This window comes from Chionomys nivalis, chromosome 24 (assembly GCF_950005125.1).
Source record: "Chionomys nivalis chromosome 24, mChiNiv1.1, whole genome shotgun sequence".
In the NCBI taxonomy this organism is placed as follows: Eukaryota; Metazoa; Chordata; class Mammalia; order Rodentia; family Cricetidae; genus Chionomys; species Chionomys nivalis.
This window is the reverse complement of record NC_080109.1, coordinates 47,851,855-47,876,289: the sequence shown is the minus strand read 5'-3', so window position 1 is coordinate 47,876,289 and position 24,435 is coordinate 47,851,855.

Here is a 24,435-nt window from a genome sequence, read left to right as displayed (position 1 = left end):
ACTGGTTTTATGATTGTTACAGAAAGATGTTACAATACCATAGCTGCTAACTTTTGGGTGTTTCCTGTGTAATATATGGAGCTATTAGAAAAAATGGCCTTTCTAGATGCTATGTTTTGGATTTCAGTTGCACAGTCCTTGAGGTCCATATGTTAAGACTTTGTTCCAGGTCCTATGACTGGGAATAGACTTATGCAGAAGTCATTAAGTCTTTTAGGGCAAATTCACATAGAAGTCTTTAAAAGTTCTGAAGAAGAGGATATCATGAAAGATTCTTCAAACATTTTAGAAGTGATTCTCAATCCAAACTAAATGCCAAATATGTGATGATGTATAAAATTCCAGTACCTAGAACCCAGGGAATATCAGTTAAGTCAGAATTCTTAATTTTTACTCTACGTTTTTTGTTTGTTTGTTTTTTGAGACAGGGTTTCCCTGTAGCTTTTGGTTCCTGTCCTGGAACTAGCTCTTGTAGACCAGGCTGGCCTCGAACTCCCAGTGATCCGCCTGCCTCTGCCTCCCGAGTGCTGGGATTAAAGGTGTGCTCTACCATCGCCCTGTTCTCTACTTTATTTTTAATATAATATTTTGTTTAATTCTCAATTTTCATATATACATACAATGTAGTTTGATCATGTTCACCCCTAACTCTACACCTAAACTACTCTCAGATGCATTCCATTACAATCCAACTTCTCTCAACTTTTTATACAATTTTCTTTTAACCATATAACCTGCTGTTCCCAATTCCTGATGTCCATATTCTCATGAATGTTGGGCCATTCACTGGAGTATGGTGGGACTCTAAATAAAGCTGATGTTCTACCCTCGAGAAGCTATCAATCAAATAGTTACTCAGATAAGAGTTGGTAATTATGAGTCTCCCTCATTCTAGAATAATGACTGCTTTGATCTTATGCAAGCAAACATAACTGCTATAAATTTATCAGTACAGTGGTCCTGTCATTCTCAGATGCCACTAATTTGCTCCAACTTCCTTTAACCTCTGTCTCTTACAATCTAACTACTCCTCTCTTCTATAACTGTCATGAGACCTGGGGTCAGAGGGTGATATATGGTGCTTCAAATGGAGTACAGACCTAAACAGAGAATTCTCAACAGAAGAATTTAAAGTGGCTGAAAGATACTTAAGAAAATGTTCAACATCCTTAGTCATCAAAGAAATGCAAGTCAACACAACTCTGAGATTCCATCATCTTACAACTGTAAGAATGGCCAAGATCAAAAACACTGATGACAGCTTATGCTAGAGAGGTTATGGGGAAAAGGGAACACTTCTGCATTGCTGGTAGAAATGCGAGCTGGTACAACCCCTTTAGAAAACTAGGAAACAACCTTCCTCAAAACCCAATAATACCACTTTTGGTATATATCCAAAAGATGCTCAATCGTGCCACAAGGACATGTGCTCAACTATATTCATATCAGCTTTGTTTGTCATAGCCAGAACATAGAAACAACCTAAATGCCCCTCAATCGAAGAATGGGGACTTTGGGGGAGTGTTGAAGGGAGAAGGGGAGAGGCAGGGAGGGGAGCAGAAAAAAATGTAGATCTCATTAAATATCAATAAAAAGTTAAAAACCAATATAGAAATGAATTCTATACACATTTGTTTGAATTTTCTGAAAAGTTTTAAAATAACCAAAGAAAGTTCATATTAAAAGTGATAACCAATTATGATTATCAAAGTACTGGAAATAAAGCGCACTAAAATTAGCCAAGAAAAAGCTGGATAAGTTATGTTAATCAGTCAAAAAACCTCAAAGAAATATAAAACACTCAGAAAAAGAGGGTCATATCATAATAGGGACACTAATTATCTGGAAGTGAAAATGTTGGCATTGAAATGCTAACAGAGCTTGAAAATAGACTATGTAAATGAGAACTCAATGGAGGCACAAAAACCACAATAATAACAGAAGACTTCTCCTAAGAGAAAGGTGCTCATAAATCTTATAGACACATGGCATCATACAAAAATCTTGAAATGAATAATTGATCCAAGAGGAAAAATGGAAGGGCAATTATGTTTGAAATGATAATTTACAATGATTCCAAATTTATCGAAATGAAAGATGCATACTATTACAGGCGTGCGCCACCACCGCCCGGCCTGACTTAAAAGTAAACTGATAGAGAACCCATATTAGAAAATGGAGAGGAATTAAAGTAAAAATTTAACTTTCATTTTAAGTAACAAGTACAAACCAAATATAAGTACAATAAACAGGCAAAAGTTGTGTAAAATGTGAGTACAAACCAAAGTGAAATAAAAATAAGAGATAAAATTCAATCAAAACCTAGTTTTCAGAAACAGACATAAAGATGCTAAAAATCTTTCACTGCACTGAACATGAAGAGGCAGCATATAACTTATTAATATCAAAACAGGCATTAAAATGCCATAGATATTAAAAAAGATTGACACAAGGACTATGAAAATTGTTGTGCCCCAATCCCACAAGTTAGACAAATGCAATAATTCTATGAGATGTAGAAACTCACAAAGCATCTTCATAACAGACGGCTTAGAAAGTTGTATTTATTACAAAAATCTTGCTGAAAGCAAAAATTGTTTTTCTCCAATAAAACCTCCATATCTATTTTATTTCTATTATGATTTCTGTCAATGATTCCATAGGGGAAAAATGTGACATTTCCACACACACTTGCATTGCAGAAAATGGGGCATGCATATTTTTAATACTTATATAAAGTAAACATTACTTTAAAAACAAAACTCAGATGAATTTGTGTGTAAAAAAATATAAAAATAATAATTTCTAATAAACAGAGAGCAAGAAACACAATCCATAATAAAGCATTAATAAACTAAGCCATTAGAAAGTGCAAAATATTACTATCAAGAATGGTTCCTACTGAGATGGCAAGGCTGGGTCAATTTCCAAAGAGCAATCAGTGAGCTTCAGTACAATAACTGAAAAGAAGAAAACCACTACACAAACACATTAAGCTATCTAACATTGCAATTTTAATAAACACAAATTCTACAGCTAATACGAAGTTTAGGGGTTAGGGACTGATTTCCTTATAGGCAAGATCAAGAATAAGGTAAGGATTTCATTTTAGCGTCCTATTTAGCTCATGTTTTACGTCTTGACATGTAACAAGAAAGAAGAAGTATTTTCAGCAGGTAAGTGTAAAAATGATCTATTTTTGATGGAAGTATTATTTTCTCTACAGATAATATGAAGGCATTATGTATTCTAACCTAAATTTGTCCCATTCGTAAGAATTCAAAGGACACCATTTCCTCTCCTGAAATAGTAAGAGTATGTTTAGATTTGGAACTGAAGTCATACTTTCAGAAGAATAAAAAATTGAAATGGTTGTGAGGAATCCTACAATGCTGATAAAGATATTAATGGGGGTACATGAAGAACTCACAAGCACCATGTATGCATCTATATAAATACTGGCCTGAAATGGGTCTTTAAACTGTTAAAACATAAGTTTTAGTATTTTTATTACACACAAATTTCCAAAGTCTTTCCATATTCTTTCCTTCCTTTGATTTCTCAATTTTCTTTTACTGTGAGTTTGTGAATTTCCCAGGCATGAAACTTGCTATGTGCCTTCCTCATTTTCTGTGGCCTGCTTTATATAATCTAATGCTAGTATTGGTGATCAATAAATATTACTTCTTTGGTAGATTATAGATTCTATAGAAATCTCTCAAAATATTACACGTATTCTGAGTGTAAAGAAGAAGTGAGCTGTTCCATTATCTGCCATTTAACAAGAGAGCACAAGTGAGAAGGGAGGTGTTAGCAACGCATAATCGTAGCTCACAGTGTGAGTACAAATGGGACGTTGTTGCTGATACTACAGTGCAGGCATTTGTTAAGTGTAGAAACCGAGTAATCATGGGAGTCAAAACACTAAGTTGAAACAGGAGGTTATGAAAGAGATTGTTAACACACTATGGTATTTTCATGGAAGAAAAACTGAATATAAGAAGTTTATTTAAATGGGGGGAAATACTTTGTGTTCAAAATAAGTGGTTTGAGTTTTATACTCAGAGAGCTTTAGGGTTAAAGAATACTTTATGTTCAATTTGATATGTGTTTATTCTCTTCAAAGAAATGGCCAATCAAGTCAAGCATTTCAGTTTGCTAAGTTCTGCAAATGCTGACTCAGAATTTTTTGTTTTTTTTTTTTTAAATGTTGAGAGCTCATGTTCTCATGTAATATATTTAGTTACAGGAGATGAGGAGGCTCAGTGGATAAAGGGTTCTTGACATCAAGCTTGTCTACCTGGTTTTTTTCCCAAAGATACATGTGATGTATGGAAAGAAACAACCAGTCAAGCTGTCCTCTGACTGCTGTACATGTTCTGTGGCACACGTACATGCACACACAGATACAAATGATAAATGTTTGCAATTAAATAGTCTTTGAATTGTAGTTTTTAATTTTGCTACACTTGTGCTTTTGATAGAAAAATAAATAATTGGAAATAATAGATTTGTGCTTAAAAGTATAATTTTATATTTAGAGAATTCTGTCAATGGGTAATTATCAGGGACTTCTGAGTTCCAGCCTCAGTATCCCTTCAGAGTCCAAAAGAAGGCTAACAGCAAGCGCAGGACTTAGACCCAAGGGTGAAATGAACTCTCTACCATGTGCTTTTCAACGTCGGGTTCTTTGCTCTTCTGTTAAGTTTCCAGTTTATATACACAAGCCAAACAAAGGCAATTCTCCAAACTTGGATGCCCCTTCATCTTTGAAGGTCCCAGTGTGATCTACATGAAAGACTCCTTTCCTGCCTGCATGCACTGGCAAATGAAAGATACCCAGGGAGGTAATGTATGCTTCTAATGTATCTCTAGACAAAAGCAGAGATTACTTCTCCAAACCATGTCTAGCTGCATGACACAATGCTGCCTGCCATTATAATAGACTGAATTTCTAAATTAGAAACTGCCACCTCAATTAAATATTTTTAATTTATAAGAGCTTCTGTGTTTATCATGTCTTTTCAAAGTAATAGAAACTGTAAACAAATATTAAAAGGAGTTTTAATTCAAATGTCACTTTTTAAGGCTCAAACTTAACAGAGCTAAAGCTGTAAAATCCTATCTTATAAAAGTACTAACAGTGTAAACTGTTAAGATAATTAAGACATGCAAACTAATGCTCTGCTTCCTCATAAAAGATCAAATTCTTTATTGTGCTCAAAACTATATTTTTAGTCATGCTAAGTACTAATGTAATTAATTGCAGAAACAAATCTGATTCGTTCTCCTGTATGTCTTGAGAATTAAATCTAAAACAAATAACTAAAGCAAATAAAGTTTGTTTAGTTCAGTTAGATAAACATAATAAATAATGCTCCTCAAAATTTTCAGAGATCTGCTTGAAATGACATTTAAAATATTTAATGGAAAAGCTTCATATGATATGTCACAGACACTAGCTTTAACCGTGAGACTGGGTCTCCAAATAAGATGATGGGCACAGTGACTCTGCCTGGGTATTGGCAATGATATCCACAGGGCATAGCTGCTCCAGTGTTTCACCTGTTGCCAGGTGAGGCCCTGACAAAAACTTTTGGACCCTGCCCAAACTGAAGATGAGAAGGACACTGGAAAGTTGATTCTCCCGTTTATCTAACAAAGTAAGTTCCCCCACGTTCCTCTGATATAGGATCACCTCTAAGACCTGGATCTTGCTGCAGAAGACTTCTGTTGCCATGGGATATATGAACCCAAAAATGTCATTGAGAATACAGGAGCCTGGGTTGAGCATTAAGATAATCTTAATTGAAAAATAGGCCATTTGACTTATGCTTCCTGCTATTATGTATCCTCTCAGATCTCTGAAGGCACTGATAACTATACTAAAATTTGAAAGTAGTAGGAAATTAGCTTTTTCCCCAAGGCTACAGCCAACTTGTTAGCTCATTTTATATGTAAAAATCAGACCTTGATTTGTCTAAACAACCTAGTTCTCCTGCTGAGAAAGACAGATAAATTTGTCTTGCTAACAGCCTTTATATTAAAGGATAAACAAATTTCAAATCTAACATTTTACTGTTCCTTTATTTATAAGAATTTGCTTTGCAGTGCTGCTCTCAGTAATAAATACTCCTGTCTCTTATAAAATGATTAGATAAAAAGAAAAAGGTTTAAAGTCTCTACAAGTTCTGAGGGTCTAACAAACATTTTTATGGCACATAAGGTCTGAGGGTTTATAAACTTAAGTTCTAAGCTCATAAGAAAATGGTTTGAGGTATATAAAAAATGGACAATGTTTAGGATTCCTTTCTCCTATACTACTGTTATTCTAATCCTTATCTTTCTTTGTAAATCAGAACTTATTTTATTCTTTTTTAATTAAAATTTCCGCCTCCTCCCTGTTTCCCATTTTCCTCCCCCTCCTCCCACATATTGCCCCCTCCCCCCACTCCCCTCCCCCTATCCCCACTCCTCTCCCCCTCCCCCCACTCCATTCCCCCTCCCTCTCGATACTGAAGAGCAGTCCAAATTCCCTGCCCTTTGGGAAGACCAAGGTCCTCCCACTTCTATCTAGGTCCAGGAAGGTGAGCATCCAAACAGGCTAAGCTCCCACAAAGCCAGTTCATGTATTAGGATCGAAACCTAGTGCCATTGTCCTTGGCTTCTCATCAGCCTTCATTGTCCGCCATGTTCAGAGAGTCCGGTTTCAACCCATGCTTATTCAGTCCCAGTCCAGCTGGCCTTGGTGGGCTCCCAATAGATCAGTTCCACTGTCACAGTGGGTGGGTTCACCCCTCGTGGTCCTGACTTCCTTGCTCATGTTCTCCCTCCTTCTGCTCCTCATTTGGACCTTAAGAGCTCAGTCCGTTGCTCCAAATTGGGTCTCTGTCTCTACCTCGATCCTTCATGTAAGCTTCAGAGAATTGCAGGACTCATAAGACTTGTATATGGGCTACAGATAAGCAAAGCCTGTTTCCCCACCTGCCTCTTACTGAGGATGGGCTCTCTCCCTCCTGGACTTAGGATAAATATTATTATCTTGGTGTCATTGAGTTCATGGCTATTAGATCCCAATATAACCAGATCCCCACTATAGAATCAAGGATTTGCCTTGGAATACCACTCAAGTGGGGAATGGAAAACAAAAAGAACCTCACAAGTTAAGAGTTCTATGTTCAGTTAAGACAGTTAAAAATAAGTTCCTTGTTGTCCTGTTTAAGTCCTTCAAAGTTAATGTTTCTATCTGTAAAGAAAAAGAAGTTCCTGTTTCTTAAATATGACACAAACCTCAAAATATGTTTTTCAACCTACATTAAATTTGTGACCCATTCACACGATGTATATCCTTACCTTGCTGGGTCCGGGGGGTGGTGTGCAAAGATTAGACCCCCACCAAGTTCTGGCTCTAATAAACCAGAAGCAAACATAAAAATAAAAAATAAAAACACCATGGGGCACAGAAGCTTATCAGCTAGCTGAGACCACAACCAGAAATGGTGTTTGTTAGGCTGTGGCCCAAAAGGCTGGGTTTTGAACCAACTTTTATAGTAGGGGCACCAATCATTAGGTCGGAACAAAGGAATTTTTACAACCTTGCCCTGACCCTTGGGTTAGTCAGCAAAAACCCTAGAGAAGGGAGTGAGTTTTAATGTCAATGGGTAACTAGGCAGACATCATGAAATATGTTTCATAAAAGATTACAGCAGAAGTCACTAATTGCAAGAAAAAGGATGTCTTTAGCAATTAGTCAGAAAAGGTTCTGCTAGTAATACTAGAAGATTAATAAATTAAGATTAACTGGTTCTTAGGCTGAGAACTTAGAAGATAGCGGAAAGCTTTTCACACTTTCTTACGGTAAAAATCTCAGATAACTGGCAATGACAACCTCCATTATCAGAGCTCATTAATTAAACCATTGTATTTGTCCACTGTCTCCTGGTACCTCCAGACAGTGTATACTGAATCCCCATGCCTCTCCTTAATGGTGCCAGTTTTTCATAACAGAGAACTTGCCTAACCCAGAGGTCAGTATATCTGTCTCCTAAAAGTTAACTAAGTTCACATCTGTCGTTTATCAAGGATGGCCAGGACACTACTATCAATTTGCAGGGAGAAGCTCTGTCCTTGTAAATAAAACAACTAGTTGAAAAATGACCTAACTTCCCTGAGAAAATAGCTCATTGTGAATGAGTGATCCTTGGTCTCCTGAGATTGCTGTTCCTGAGATTGTCTCCTGATAGTCTGTTCTCATTCTCCTAGACTTAAAATTTTATATTTTTTTATTTCTACATTCTTATTTTTAGAATCTACATTTTTATTTTCTTATTCTTGGACTCTGACTTTTCTTTCTTCCCTTTCATTATATTTTTCTAATAATGTAAAACATCTCACTCTTTCTGCTGTGAACATTTTTCTCTCCTAAAAAAAGGACCTCAAGAGGCTGGCAGAGATTTCTCTCTAAAATTTCTGCTTAAGGTGAGACAACAAGATATCCAGTCCCAGGTGCTTTCTTTAATTGGAAAATTGTGGATTTGGCCTTTTCTTCTCACAATTCTCAGGTTTAACAGTTGCTTCAGTTGCTGCATGTAGGCAACTGATGGAAGCAGAGACAGAGACCCACATTGGAGCACTGCACTGAGCTCCCAAAGTCCAGTTGAAAAGTGGAAGGAATGTGAATATGACCAAGGAGGTTAAGACAATGATGGGTGCACCCACTGAAACAGTTTGCCCATTAGGCTAGAGTTGGTACAAGCATAGGAACAAATTTCTTCTTCCTAATGTTGTTGATAGTCGCATGGCTGAGACAAACTGAGGGGCAGCTGGCGGGGGCACCAGGATTTATCTCTACTGCATGTACTGACTTTTTGGGATCCTATTCTCTTTGGATGTATACCTTGCTCTGCCTAGATATAGTAGGGAGGGCCTTAAACCTTCAGAAGGCAATGTGCTTTACCCTCTCTGAGGATTAGATGGGGGTGGGGTGGCAGGGTGGGGTGGGAATGGGAGGAGGGGAGGGAGTGGGAACTTGGATTGATATTTAAAAAAAAAAATCAAATAAATTAAAAAAAGTAGACTTCTTTCTATTGTTATTCTAAGAATAGCTGATACACATATCAAAGGGAAAATTCACTATTACATGAGAAACTCTGAATGTTTTACTAAGAAAATATTTCCACTGTGAAAAAAATCCTTTGCTAAACTGTAGTTAAAGAGCAATTATTGCTAACTTCCAGATTTTCTTGTGTGAGTGGTCTTATTCTTAAAAATCCTTATATTTGCTTCTGATTTGAAATATTATATGTTGACAATAATCCTTTATCTTAGGGTATTGTTTCTTCTAAATAGATTATAATTTCTCCTCTTCTTCCCTTCTCCCTTCTTCCTCCCCCTCCTGTTCCTTCTTCTTTTACTTGCTCCTGTACTATTTACCCTTCCTTCCTTTCCCTTCTTACTTTGTTAATCATTTCCAGATAGTGCTTATTCTTTCCCAATTATGAAATACTTGAACATGTGGACCCTCATCCCTCTTAACAAAGCTATTTGATGATTGGATAAACTATGTAAGTCAAGAGACTTGTTGTCAGTAAACAGAATGAGACAAGACACCTGTAAAGAAAACTAAGGTGGTCCATTGTTAAGAATTTTTTATACAGAGAGTTCTGTACTATGCAGAGGAAAGGAAAAGATCCCCATTATTTCTGCAATTCAATGCAGTACCTTACATACAGATTTCTATGTTAAATTAAGACAGGTAATTGTTTCCTTTTAAACTAGGTTTACTTTGTTTTGAGTTTATCACAATACATTAATTTAATTATAATCACTCCAGTCCCAGAAGCTTGCCCAAATGAGAAAAACATGGAAAACACTGAAGTTAAACCTGAGACAAGGCATTTTTGTTTCTCTCTGCCTTAACAAGTACTCTACACTATTTGAAATACACTGTAATCCAATTTAGAAGGTGTACAGGATAATTATTCTTCATGTAATTACATGCGTATAAACCCTGCATCTACTACATCATTAGTGCCTATATCCCTGTGAGATGCCTATCACCATGCATAGCTTTTTCCTGTTGGCAGAACCTCATTTCTCAGTCCTTTGGGAGTTAAACCTCAAAGTAACTTGACACCCTTATTCACTATTACTGCAATGGTGATCATAAGCTTCCTTGTGTTTCAAATGCTTATCATCCCTTTTCTTTCCATCTAGTCAAGTCCTGTTATATTTAACCAGTGAATAGAATATGAAAAGGAACACAAGCCATCATTATTCCTAATATATTTTTAGGTATATGTGAATAGAAATGTCATTTTTTTTCTTGTAGGTCAAAAGCTTAGTGTTCTGTTAGAAAAATATATCTTCAGTAATTTGCTTAACCATTTTGTTTTGTCATCAGGATAATATTAAGCATGAATGGAATTTTAGAAATTTCCAGAACTATGATTATTTTAATAGTAAAAATGGTGAGACTAAAGTAAGAACTATATTCTCAAATGGATGTAAAAATTAAAACAAGAGTTCTTTATTTCTGAAGTTAGCTGTGTTAATACTTGTCAAATTAGCAAAGTGTCTCTTAAAATATGAGTATGAAATGTGAGTAAAATGTATGCTAGGAAGCAAAAGTTTTCAAAACTTTATCTTTTCTAAACCACTCTTCCAGTTCCTTGTATGTATGTATTTGTATGTATATATATATATAATGTATGTGCATATACACACATACACAAGAATATAAATATGTATTTATACATATATACATTTGAACATGATGATTTTCTGTCCGAAGAACTTTTGATCTTCATCACCATCATTTGTGCTTCAAAAATATGACTGATCTCTGGAATCATCTTACTGCTATGCTATAACAGCCATAGTGTCAATATCTGTCTTGCGCTCTTGTTTAAAATTTATGTGCTTTTTTCACTCATTGGTCATTGGGAACCTTGGAACCTTTATCTTTTATTTTATCTAGTTCCCTAATATTCATGATGATGGTATACATATGGCAGTGAGCATTTTAAGCATATGTTTACCCTGTCAGATCATAGTGAATATCTTTTGTTTCATCCTGGATTACATGCTGGAAATTAAATGATGATAATGATGATTTGATTCTGAATATTGTACTCAAGCCATTACATATATTAACTCAAATATTTTTACTAATACCTTCCATTCCTGGTCTTCTTGGTTTTCTTAATTATTTTTGGACAGTCTTAATATATAGTTCATGATAATCCTGAATTACTTCTGCCTAAGCCTCCCAAGTGTGGAACTCACAGCATCAGCAAACACAGTCAGAAAATCCTTTGTAAGACAAATTATCTCCACTTACAACATCATTTAGAAATATAGCTAATGGTTAATGCATGTAGCATAGAAAGTTATGTGTGTGCTCTCTATATCTGTAACTCCACTATAGTCCCGAGACTTCAGCATACATACAATAATTTTTTAAGATGCTATTTCAACAATAGCCACCAGGGGCTTATGAGGCTCCACCTTCAATGAGAGACTATGGAAAATCAATAGGTGCTGGGGAGAATGTTCCATTTTCTATTTGCTTGTTTCTTTACAGTTTTCAAACAATATATTCTGTTTTCCCCTTCTCAACTCGTTCCGGAACCTTTCTACCACTCTACCTCCCTACCTACCAAACTTAACTTTCTTTTTTCTCTTTCTCCAAACGTCAAAACAAACAAACAAACAAAAACCCAATAACCCAAATAATACACAAACAACACACAAATAAACAAGCATGGAGTTTGTTTTCTATTTATCAACTTCGGGACAGGACACCTGCTTTGGAGTTCTAGTGCCAAAACCAGCACCAATCCACTAAAGGGAAAATATTTTCCATTTGTTTAAGTGGTGTAACCACTGATATATTTCCCATATTCCAGCTAATTACTGTTCATCCCCTCTTATGCAGGCCATACTTAAAGTCTAAAGTTCTAGAAAATAATTACATAATAAAATCAAAGTATGAGGTGGGTTGCTTGGAAGATCTACTTGAGGATGATGGGGTGAAAATGTGCCAAACTTAGGTATACATATATAAACCTGTTAAAGAGTAACAGAATAAGAAGCAAACAAACACACAAAAGAAAAAAAACAATCCATATAAATCTTTGGTTTTCCTTTCTGAAGCATATAACAAGGGCACCAAGCAGCACAACAATGACTTTTGAAGTCTTTTTTTACATTTAACCACGATTCATTTAATTCATACACTGTCTGTAAAGTCTTATTCCTCAAGTACTTATAAATGAGGGAAATACTCTTTGACCAACTTACTCTGCATTATCATAATCCTCATATCGTCATCTTTCTCTTCAACCTTTTGCTGCTCCAGGGTTTCCTTTTCTCTAAAGGCAGCAATGTCCTTTCAGATTTTTCATTTAGTTCAGCAGACCTCATTTTCTTAAGCCTGCTTGTTATCTACAGTAATGTTCTACATCTCACCCTGTTTCTAATCACCACTGAATAAACTGGGATGTGCTTCTTGATTTAGGGTAATGCTCAGAGCAGAATAACAAAGCAGAAGAGAGATCCTCTTGGTAGCATTTCTATCCCTGAGCTTTATTTTTTTTTCTTTTTCCTTTTTGGGAATCTAGGTTTTCATTTTTCTTTCATGATGAATCTGGTACGCCTTTACCACATTTTCATATTTTCTGTATTGTTGCCCTGTCTCTTAGCAGACAACTCTGAGAAGTTGGCTGAAGCATCTGGAAGCTTCTGGTGCTTGTCACAGCTCATTTGCACAACAAATACATTTGACATCTCTGTGTTCCTGTTTAGTGGCTTCCTTCTAGTCTGTTCCTCAACAAGGCACAGCATCTCTCAATGGCTCTCAGATACTCGCCTGCCCTGGCCCTGCCTCTGTATTGATCATTAAGTACTTATAAGCAGTTTGAAATGTGTAATTTATGGTGATGTTGTAGAAGATTTCCAAACTTGCATTTGTTAATCATATGACTAGGTTGTAACTCCTGTAAACTTCTGCAGACCTGTATACTTCTAGAATGAACAATAAAATGAACCTTACAACTTTATAATTTGGCTCAAACCTAAGGCTGTTCACAACTGCTTCCTCAAACTCTCCAGAAATCTTTAAAGAAGCAGTTGTAAAAAGAGAACATACTGTACAAGCTATCTTCAGTTAAACATTCTCTGCAGGTCCACCAGGGGAACAAAGAGTCATTCCCACTCTGGCGCAGGCTAGAGGAGTTTGCTACATTTTGTTACCTTCAGTCTCTCTTTCTTTCTAATTAAATTTGAGGTTCAGCTTGATGTTGTTTCTCAGCATTTGCTTCTGTGATGAACATAATTCTGTGCTCATCAGAAGATATTTTAAGCTCACAGTAATTATCCAATTGCTTCATCAATCTAATGCTGACAGTACTTTCTTTTATGGTAATTTTACTCAGTATTTTGCAGTCCAGATACACTAAAGATGCATTTTTTAAACAAATAAAATTGGAATAGTCAGTGAAAAGAGGCTAAATTTTATGGAATTTAAAAGTAGATGATAACTGCAGTATGCAAATTTATTTATTCAATAAGAGAATATTTGACAGTTAAAGGGGAAAATTATATGTTTTAATCTGATTCTAAACTGGTAATTAGCCCTATGACTGAGGTATTAAATGATTAACAATACTACTCCTTTCTGTGAGCCACTTACAAAAGTAGCTTTTAAAGTTGGAAGCATTAACATTTCTTGTAATCTTGCAATCATGGCACAATTCACTTCTCACTTAAGGAAACTGAGCAAAAGGAAAGTTAAGGAAGAGTGCAAAATGAAGCTACTGACTTAACAATCAGGTCAAGATGAGACTTGCACCCTGTCTGCCTCATCCCTTCTCTGATAATAGTGAAAATACTGTTAGGAAGATGTGGACCCAGTGACTAAGCCTGGCATTGCTGATAATAATAACAATGACAGGTTAGCAAAAGCAGTCAGAAGCAAAGGTCATCACTATTGGATAAGGAAGTAGGAGATTAAATTGGGACTCTTTTTTTCCTGTTGGGCTGCAATGTCCAATAATACATATGAGTTTTTGCTTCATCTTTTGTCATGTTTGGTTGTTATTTCTTTTTTTTTTAATAGTTAAACAAATGTAACCCATCTTTGCACAGTTAAACAAATATTCCACAACATTTCCCCCTTTTGTCTAAATAAAAAGGAAGGTTGTAGCTTTAACATAGTAAGATTATATACGATAAGAACAATTATGAAGTAAGAATTACATTTACAGCATCCAGTCCATTGGCATTTGGCAAATTCAGAGAAAATACTCCATTATCTATCTTATCTTAGTAAGTCAAAAGTTGGGTACCTAATTTACTTTATAGTATAACTTGTATTACAACACAAAATTATCTTTTTAGACCTCAAATAATTTTCTTAAACAACTTAAACTTTTATGTTTCTCAATCTTATGAATTTTACATCTCTTTTTTTATTCTTTTTTTTTTAATTAAAATTTCCACCTTCTCCCCGTTTCCCATTTCCCTCCCCTCCTCCCAAATATTGCCCCCTCCCCCCACTCCCCTCCCCCTATCCCCACTCCTCTTCTCCTCCCCCCACTCCATTCCCCCTCCCTCTCGATACTGAAGAGCAGTCCAAATTCTCTGCCCTGCGGGAAGACGAAGGTCTTCTATCTATGTCCAGGAAGGTGAGCGTCTAAACAGGCTAAGCACTCACAAAGCCAGTTCATGTATTAGGATCGAAACCTAGTGCCATTGTCCTTGGCTTCTCATCAGCCTTCATTGTCCACCATGCTCAGAGAGTCCAGTTTCAACCCATGCTTATTCAGACCCAGACCAGCTGGCCTTGGTGGGCTCACAATAAATCAGTTCCCCTGTCATAGTGGGTGGGTGCATCCCTCGTGGTCATGACTTCCTTGCTCATGTTCTCCCTCCTTCTGCTCCTCATTTGGACCTTAAGAGCTCAGACCGTTGCTCCAAACTGAGACTCTGTCTCTACCTCGATCCATCGCCAGATGAAGGTTCTAAGGTGATATGCAAGATATTCATCAGTATAGGATAGGGTCATTTCAGGTTCCCTCTCCTTAGTTGCCCAAGGTACCAGCTGGGGACATCTCCCTGGACACCTGCGAACCCCTCTAGAGTCAAGTTTCTTGCCAACCCTAAGATGGCTCTCTTAGTTAGGATATATACTTCGCTGCTCCCGTATCCTCCCTTCCTATATCCCAACCATCCTAATCCCCCGAGCTCCTCCCATCCTCCCCTTCTCATGTTTCTCATCCCATTTCCCCTTTGCCCCTTGCCACCTCACCCGCAAGTTCCCAGTTTTTGCCCTGCAATCTTGTCTACTTCCCCTCTCCAGGCGGATGACTATATGATTTTCTTTGGGTTCACTTTCTTATTTAGCTTCTCTAGGATCACAAATTATATGCTCAATGTCCTTTATTTATGGCTAGAAACCAACTATGAGTGAGTACATCCCATGTTCCTCTTTTGGGGTCTGGCTTACCTCACTCAGGATAGTGTTTTCTATTTCCATCCATTTGCACGCAAAATTCGAGAAGTCATTGTTTTTTACCGCTGAGTAGTACTCTAATATGTATAAATTCCACACTTTCTTCATCCATTCCTCCATTGAAGGGCATCTAGGTTGTTTCCAGGTTTTGGCTATTACAAACAATGCTGCTATGAACATAGTTGAACAGATACTTTTGTCATTTGATGGGGCATCTCTTGGGTATATTCCCAATAGTGGTATTACTGGATCTTGGGGTAGGTTGATCCCAAACATCCTGAGAAATCGCCACACTGATTTCCAAAGTGGTTGCACAAGTTTGCATTCCCACCAGCAATGAATGAGTGTGCCCCTTTCTCCACAACCTCTCCAGCAAAGGCTATCATTGGTGTTTTTGATTTTAGCCATTCTGACAGGTGTAAGATGGTATCTCAAAGTTGTTTTAATTTGCATTTCCCTTATCGCTAAGGAGGTTGAGTATGACCTTAAGTGTCTTTTGGCCATTTGAATTTCTTCTGTTGAGAATTCTCTGTTCAGATCAGTGCCCCATTTTTTTATTGGGTTTAATTAGCATTTTAAAGTCTAGTTTCTTGAGTTCTTTATATATATTGGAGATCAGACCCTTGTCTGTTGCAGGGTTGGTGAAGATCTTCTCCCAGTCAGTGGGTTGCCTTTTTGTCTTAGTGACAGTGTCCTTTGCTTTACAGAAGCTTCTCAGTTTCAGGAGGTCCCATTTATTCAATGTTGCCCTTAATGTCTGTGCTGCTGGGGATAAACGTAGGAAGTGATCTCCTGTACCCATATGTTGTAGAGTACTTCCCACTTTTTCTTCTATCAGGTTCATTGTGTTCAGACTAATATTGAGGTCTTTAATCCATTTGGACTTGAGTTTTGTGCATGGTGATAGATATGGATCTATTTTCATTCTTCTACACGTTGACAACCAGTTCTGCCAGCACCATTTGTTGAAGATGCTCTCTTTTTTCCATTGAATACATTTAGCTCCTTTATCAAAAATTAGGTGTTCATATGTTTGTGGGTTAAAATCAGGGTCTTCTACTCGGTTCCATTGATCGACTTCTCTGTTTTTATGCCAATACCAAGCTGTTTTCAATACTGAGGCTCTGTAATAGAGTTTGAGGTCAGGGATGGTAATGCCTCCAGACGATCCTTTATTATATAAGATTGTTTTGGCTATCCTGGGTTTTTTGTTTCTCCATATAAAGTTGATTATTGTCCTCTCAAGATCTGTGAAGAATTTTGATGGGATTTTAATGGGGATTGCATTGAATCTATAAATTGCCCTTGGTAGAATTGCCATTTTTACTATGTTGATCCTCCCAATCGAAGAGCAAGGGAGATCCTTCCATTTTCTGGTATCCTCCTCAATTTCTTTCTTCATAGACTTAAAGTTCTTGTCAAATAGATCCTTTACTTCCTTGGTTAGAGTTACCCCAAGATATTTTATGCTATTTGTGGCTATGGTGAAGGGTGATGCTTCTCTGATTTCCATCTCTGCTTCCTTATCCTTTGTGTATAGGAGGGCAACTGATTTTTTGGAATTGATCTTGTATCCTGCAATGCTACTAAAGGTGTTTATCAGCTGAAGGAGTTCTTTACTGGAGTTTTTGGGGTCGCTTATGTACACCATCATATCGTCTGCAAATAATGAAAGTTTAACTTCTTCCTTTCCAATTTGAATCCCTTTGATCCCCTTATGTTGTCTTATTGCTATTGCTAGAATTTCAAGCACTATATTAAAGAGGTATGGAGAGAGTGGACAACCTTGTCGTGTTCCTGATTTTAGTGGAATAGCTTTGAGTTTCTCTCCATTTAATTTGATGTTAGCTGATGGCTTGCTATAAATAGCTTTTATTATACTTAGGAACGACCCTTGTATTCCTAATCTCTCTAAGACCTTTATTATAAAGGGATGTTGAATTTTGTCAAATGCTTTTTCCGCATCTAATGAAATGATCATATGGTTTTTTTCTTTCAGATTATTTATATGATGGATTACATTGATAGATTTTCGTATGTTGAACCAGCCCTGCATCTCTGGGATGAAGCCTACTTGATCATAATGGATAATTTTTCTAATGTGTTCTTGGATTCGGTTTGCCAGTATTTTATTGAGGATTTTTGCGTCGATGTTCATGAGTGAGGTTGGCCTGTAGTTCTCTTTCTTGGTTGTGTCTTTGTGTGGTTTTGGTATCAGAGTAACTTCAGCTTCATAAAAAGAATTTGGCAATGACTTCTCTGTTTCAATATTGTGAAATACATTAAGGAGTATAGGTATTAGGTCTTCTTGGAAGTTGTGGTAGAATTCTGCATTGAAGCCATCTGGACCTGGGCTTTTTTTGGAAGGGAGGTTTTTTATAACAACTTCTAATTCTTCGCGACTAACAGGTCTATTTAGATTGTTCACCTGGTCCTGGTTTAACTTTGGTATATGGTACTTATCTACAAAAGTGTCCATTTCTTTTACATTTTCCAATTTTGTGGCATACAGGTTTTTGTAGTAAGATCTAATGATTCTCTGAATTTCCTCTGTGTCTGTGGTTATGTCTCCCTTTTCGTTTCTGATTTTGTTAATTTGCGTATTCTCTCTCCAACGTTTGATTAGTTTGGATAGGGGTTTATCAATCTTATTGATTTTCTCCAAGAACCAGCTTTTTGTTTCATTGATTCTTTGGATTGTTTTCTGTGTTTCTATTTTGTTGATTTCAGCCCTCAATTTGATTATTTCCAGTCTTCTACTTCTCCTAGGTGAGTCTGCTTCTTTTTTTTCTAAAGCTTTCAGGTGGGCTATTAAGTCTCCAATGTGTGCTTTCTCCGTTTTCTTTAAGTGGGCACTTAATGCTATGAACTTTCCTCTTAGCACTGCTTTCATAGTGTCCCATAGGTTTGAGTATGTTGAGTCTTCATTTTCATTGAATTCAAGAAAGACTTTAATTTTTTTCTTTATTTCTTCCTTGAACCAGGTGTGGTTCAGTAGTTGACTGTCCAGTTTCCATGAGTTCATAGGCTTTCTGGGGCTAGCATTGTTGTTGAATTCTAACTTTAATCCATGGTGATCTGATAAGACACAGGTGGTTACCGATATTTTTTTGTAGCTGTGTAAGTTTGCTTTGTTACTGAGTATGTGGTCTATTTTCGAGAAGGTTCCATGAGCTGCAGAGAAGAAGGTATATTCTTTCTTATTTGAGTGGAATGTTCTATAGATGTCTGTTAAGTCCATTTGATTCATTACCTCCCTTAATCCTCTTATTTCTCTGTTAGGTTTCTGTCTGATTGACCTGTCCATTGGTGAGAGAGGAGTGTTGAAATCTCCTACTATTAGTGTGTGTGGTTTGATGACTGCCTTGAGTTTTAGTAACGTTTCTTTTACATAAGTGGGTGCTTTTATATTAGGGGCATATATATTCAGGATTGAGACTTCATCCTGGTGAATTGTTCCTGTTAGGAGTAAAAATGTCCCTCTCCATCTCTTTTGATTGATTTTAGTTTGAAGTCAACTTTCTTAGAAATTAGTATGGCCACACCTGCTCGTTTCTTAGGTCCGTTTGCTTGATAAACCTTTTCCCAGCCCTTTACTCTGAGTAGATGTCTGTCTTTGTGGTTGAGGTGTGTTTCTTGTAAGCAGCAGAATGTTGGATCCTGTTTTCGAATCCAATCTCTTAGCCTGTGCCTCTTTATAGGTGAGTTGAGTCCATTGATATTAAGTGATATTAATGACCAGTGGTTGTTAACTCCGGTCATTTTTCCTTTCTCTCTTTCTTTCTTTTGGTAGTAGAGTTTGTGTGTTTCCCTTCTTCAAGTTGTGCTGGTGAAGGGTCATTAGATGTCTGAGTTATTATGGGCATTGTTGGACTCCTTGGTTTGTGATTTTCCTTCTATTACTTTCTGTAGGGCTGGATTTGTGGCTACGTATTGTTTAAATTTGTTTTTATCCTGGAAAATTTTGTTTTCTCCATTTATAGTGAACGAAAGCTTGGCTGGGTATAGTAGTCTGGCTTGCATCCATGGTCTCTTAGTTTCTGCAGTACATCTATCCAGGACCTTCTGGCTTTCATGGTTTCCATAGAGAAATCAGGTGTGAGTCTGATAGGTTTACCTTTATAGGTAACTTGACCTTTTTCCTTTGCAGCTCTTAATATTCTTTCTTTATTCTGTATGTTTTGTGTTTTGATTATTATATGACGAGGAGATTTTTTTTTTTGATCCAGTCGATTCGGTGTTCTGTATGCTTCTTGGACCTTCAAAGGAATATCTTTCTTAAGGTTGGGAAAGTTTTCTTCTATAATTTTATTAAATATATTTTCTGGACCATTGAGCTGTACTTCTTCTCCTTCTTCTATCCCTATTATTCTTAGGTTTGGTCTTTTTATTGTGTCCCAGATTTCCTGAATGTTTTGTGATGAGAATTTGTTGGTTATGCTGTTTTCTTTGATCAGAGAGTTGATTTTCTCTATGGTATCTTCAGTGTCTGAGATTCTTTCTTCTATCTCTTGTAATCTGTTGGTGGTACTTGTCTCTGTAGTTCCTGTTCGTTTATCCAAATTTTCCATCTCCATCCTTCCCTCGGTTTGTGTTTTCTTTATTACTTCCACTTCATTCTTCAAGTCTTGAACTGTTTCCCTTACCTGTTTGATTACTTTTTCTTGTTTCTCTTGGTTTTCTTGGGTATCTTTGAGATATTTATTCATTTCCTCTACCTTTTTGTTTGTAATCTATAATTGATTATGGCAGTTTTTCACCTCCTGTTTAAGGTCCTCTATTATTTTCATATAATTCACTTTTGAGTCGAATTCTTCTAATTCTTCTGTATTAGCGTGTACACTTCTCATTTCAGGATTCCTGGATTCTGGTGATGTCACGTTGCTTTTCAAGTTGTTGGGGGAATTCTTGCATTGGCGCCTGCCCATCTTTTCCTTCAAATGGAGCCAGGAGAGGCCTGGTGTCTTGGACCAGTCTTTGCTGTGACTAACTCTCTAGGTGTATCTCCTCAGTGTAGGGGCAGGAACCGTTCCCTTGCAGATGAACTCCTCAACACCAAAACAGGGATGCCTGGTATTCCAATGACCGGTGGAAAGAAGGCCGAATGCAAGGTGTAGGGCGGGGTCGAGTAGAACACAGGTGACACTGCAGTACAAGCTGGAGGTGCCTGCGCTCCCTTTCGGGGGTTGCTGAGGCCTGCCCGCTAGGCAGGCACTCACTGCTCTGGTTGGGAAGCCTTAGTGTAGGGGGGTTTGTGCTCTCTACCGGGACAGTCTGCCCCAGGCTAATACACACTCACCCATCCAGATGGAACTTCTCAACACCTACAGAGGGACTCCTGGTAGCCCCAATGAGCCAAGGACCAAGGGAAGTAGGGGGCAGGCAGAGCAGGTCCAGGAGAGCACAGCAGACACTGCAGCCCTAGCAGCAGGGGCCCGCGTTCCCTGCCGGGGACCTTGAGGCCTGCCCTCTAGTCAGGCTCTCACTGCTCTCTTGGTTGTTATTTCTTAGGAGCCTGTTCTTTTCAAATGAGAGACAGAAATGGAATGGATCTGGAGGGGAGGGGTAGGAAGGATATAAGAGAAGTATAGGTAGGGGAGATAGTAATTATGATATATTTCATGAAAAAGGAATCTGTTTCCAATATAAGAAAAAAATGAAAACTATAAAAACCTTTTCTACAAAAGGCATTAAAATGACATTTGAAACAAATCATCTGTGCCTTTAGCATTCTTTAATTAGTATCTGTGTATTTGTGTGAGTTTGTGCACTTGAGTGAAGTGCCCACCAAGTCTAAGAAAATAATGTGCGATCCATGAAGTTCCAATTACAAGCTGAGTGAAAATCCTCAGTGTGCGCTGGTCACTGAACACAGGCTCTCTCTAGAATCAGCAGGTACTCTTAACTACTGAGCCTTCCTTAGAACTTAATAATTGTACTTTTAACTCAAACTTTGCTTACAATTGTAGTCTCAGATTTAAATAAAGGACTTATCAAAATGTATGAATAGTGACACTCCAAAGATCAATTGACTTCATCCACCTGTCATCTGTAAAAACATTTTGTCTTTTAAAAAATGCGACAAGAATATATAGGTTAAATTAGATGAAGTTGATGGTTTTGTTGGTCATATAGAATGAAATGTTAGGAATAGCAAATTGTATGGCTAACTAAACTAATCCTATCTGTTTTCTCCTATCAGTGTGCTGAGTTTGATGCTAACTCCCCACTTTTGCCTCATGTTTGGACCTGACACCCTGTTTTCTTACATTTCCTTGATCATTTTATTTGTTTTACAAGCTCCTGATTTCAGGGGTACATTTACAATAACATGGCACAGAAATAGAAATAAAGGAGCAAGAATTTTACTTCCATTCTTTCAGGAATTTCTTGACTCAACCTGACAATAAAATGAATGAAAAATGTATTTAAAGCAATAATCACCTTTCTTAATTTGTGAAATCCTAACATAGAATTAATGCCACACAATAAATTGGACAAAAATTTACATGTTCTAAAGACAATAATTAAATTTTGTATTTAGGCTGAAAGATGTTTTACTTTTAATATGGTTACTTCACAATTTTATATATATATCACAACTTTGTGCACTTGGTGGTCAGATTGCCAGGCTCCTTCCAGCAGGAGCTCTCTTACATGCACCATCTCTCGTTTATAAGGAACTCGAATATTCTTGTTCTTATGATTTTTCAAGCTACTTGTCACATAAAATAGCTAAAGTGGCATGTTTTTGATTATATGTTCTTAATTCTTTTTAATAAAAGTGCTTTGTCTCCTAGAAAAGAAATCATACATTAATCATTGTAACATTTTATATAATCATAGCATATGTGACAGAAAAACACTGCTTGAATAGTGTACTACAGATGTCTACATTTCTTAAGATTATAAGGCAGATGTAAGAGCTGCTCAATAACGAATAACAGCCGAAAACATTTCCCACTTGATACTGTTAATGTGCAGAACAAGGAAAGATAATCAGTGTTCAGCAGTGAATGATTGGATGTTTTTACTTAAGGCTGTATTGTGGCCGCATTTTTAGCTCTTCAAACTCTAGTCAACACTGATTTTGTGTTTCAGCTTCATTAATCATGCAAGGAATGTTAACAGATCCAACCAATTAATAAAATAAAATAACCTTTTACCAGATGGAATGATATGACATTTAGAAATCTCAAGCAACTCACTAAAAATTGTTCTAAATCATTGTAAAATATATCTTAGTTAGATTTCAATTGCTGTTATAAATACCATGACAAAAAGTAACTTGAAAAGGAAAGTTTTTATTTGGCTTATGCATCTCAATCACAGTCATTAGTGGGAATTCAGGGCAGGAACTCAAAGCACAATTTAGAGGCAGAAACTGAAGCACAAACCACAGATGAATTCTGTTCAGTGGCTTGCTCTTCCTGGCTTGCTATTTTGTACGGTCCAGGACCAATTTTCCATGTGTGTCATTGCCCACAATAGCCTGGCACATTCCACATCAATTAGAAATCAAGATAAAGCTGGTCTGCCTACCTAGAGACTAATCTGATGGAAGCATTTCCTTAATTAAACTCCCTCTTCCAATATGACTCAAGTTTGTGTCAAGTTGATAAAAAAAAATGACCAGAACAGTATTATTTCAGAAACAGGTATATTTCTGTAGACTGACATTGTATGACGTAAGAAGGAAACTGTAGCAATTTTGTTTGCAATAGCATAAAAATAATAGTTTTCTTAAAAACAAATTCAATGGCCAGGCGGTGGTGGCGCACGCCTTTAATCCCAGCAGTCTACAAGAGCTAGTTCCAGGACAGGCACCAAAGCTACAGAGAAACCCTGTCTCGAAAAACCAAAAAAAAAAAAAAAAAAAAAAAAAATTCAACAATGATTTTAAGACTGACACTAGAATACACAGGAAAAGGCTAAATAATATATTGCTAAAAAGTTGTACCATGTGTCTTAGGGTTTTTATTTCTTTGAAGAGACACCATATCCAAGACAACTCCTATAAAGAAAAACATTAAATTTGAATGGCATACCATTAAGAGGTATAGGCCATTATCATCATGATGGGACATTAAAGTGTGAAGGCAGATTTAGTCTTGGAGAAGATGCTGAGAATTCTATATCTTGATCAAAAGGCAAGAGGAAGTGAACTGGACAAAAAATAGCTTGAGCATAGGACATCTCAAAGCCTATCTCCACAGTGACATACTTCCTCTGATAAATTCACACCTACATCAAAAAATTAAGCCTCATACCATCCCATATGACCTCACCACATTCTACCTTCCACTTCCTGGCAATATTATAATGCAAAGTGCATTCATTCTAACTTCAAAAGTCTCCATTGTCTTTCACTGTCTCGACAATGTTAAATGTTCAAAGTTCAAGGTTTCTTCTAACATTCATGCAACTTTTTAACTGTAATCTTCTATAAAATTAAAATCAACAAACAGATCACATACTTCCAAAATATAATGGCATAAGATATTCCAAAATGTAGGGAAGGGGGCACAGTTAGGAAATACTAGTCCCCAAAAGACTGAAAAACAGTTGGACAAACTCCAAACTCTGTGTCTTCATGTCTGAGGTCAAAATGCTTTTCAGATTACCATATTCTTTCAGCTCTATTGACCACGATACATATCTTTCCCCTGGATTGTTTCTACTTCATGTTGGCAGGTTTCCTCAACAGGTATCCCAAGGCTTGGTATCTCCAACATCTTGGGGTCTCCAAGGTAATCAAGCCTTCACCTTCAGAGCTTCACTCAATAGCCTCTCTAGTCCTTCTTTTAGGGAAACCTCTGACACATACCTGGCCTCAGCAGCTTTCCTTAGTCATTTCTTGACTCTAAAGTCAGAGCCAAATGACAGAAGCTACTAAGTTCTGATGCTTACTGGGGCTGGAA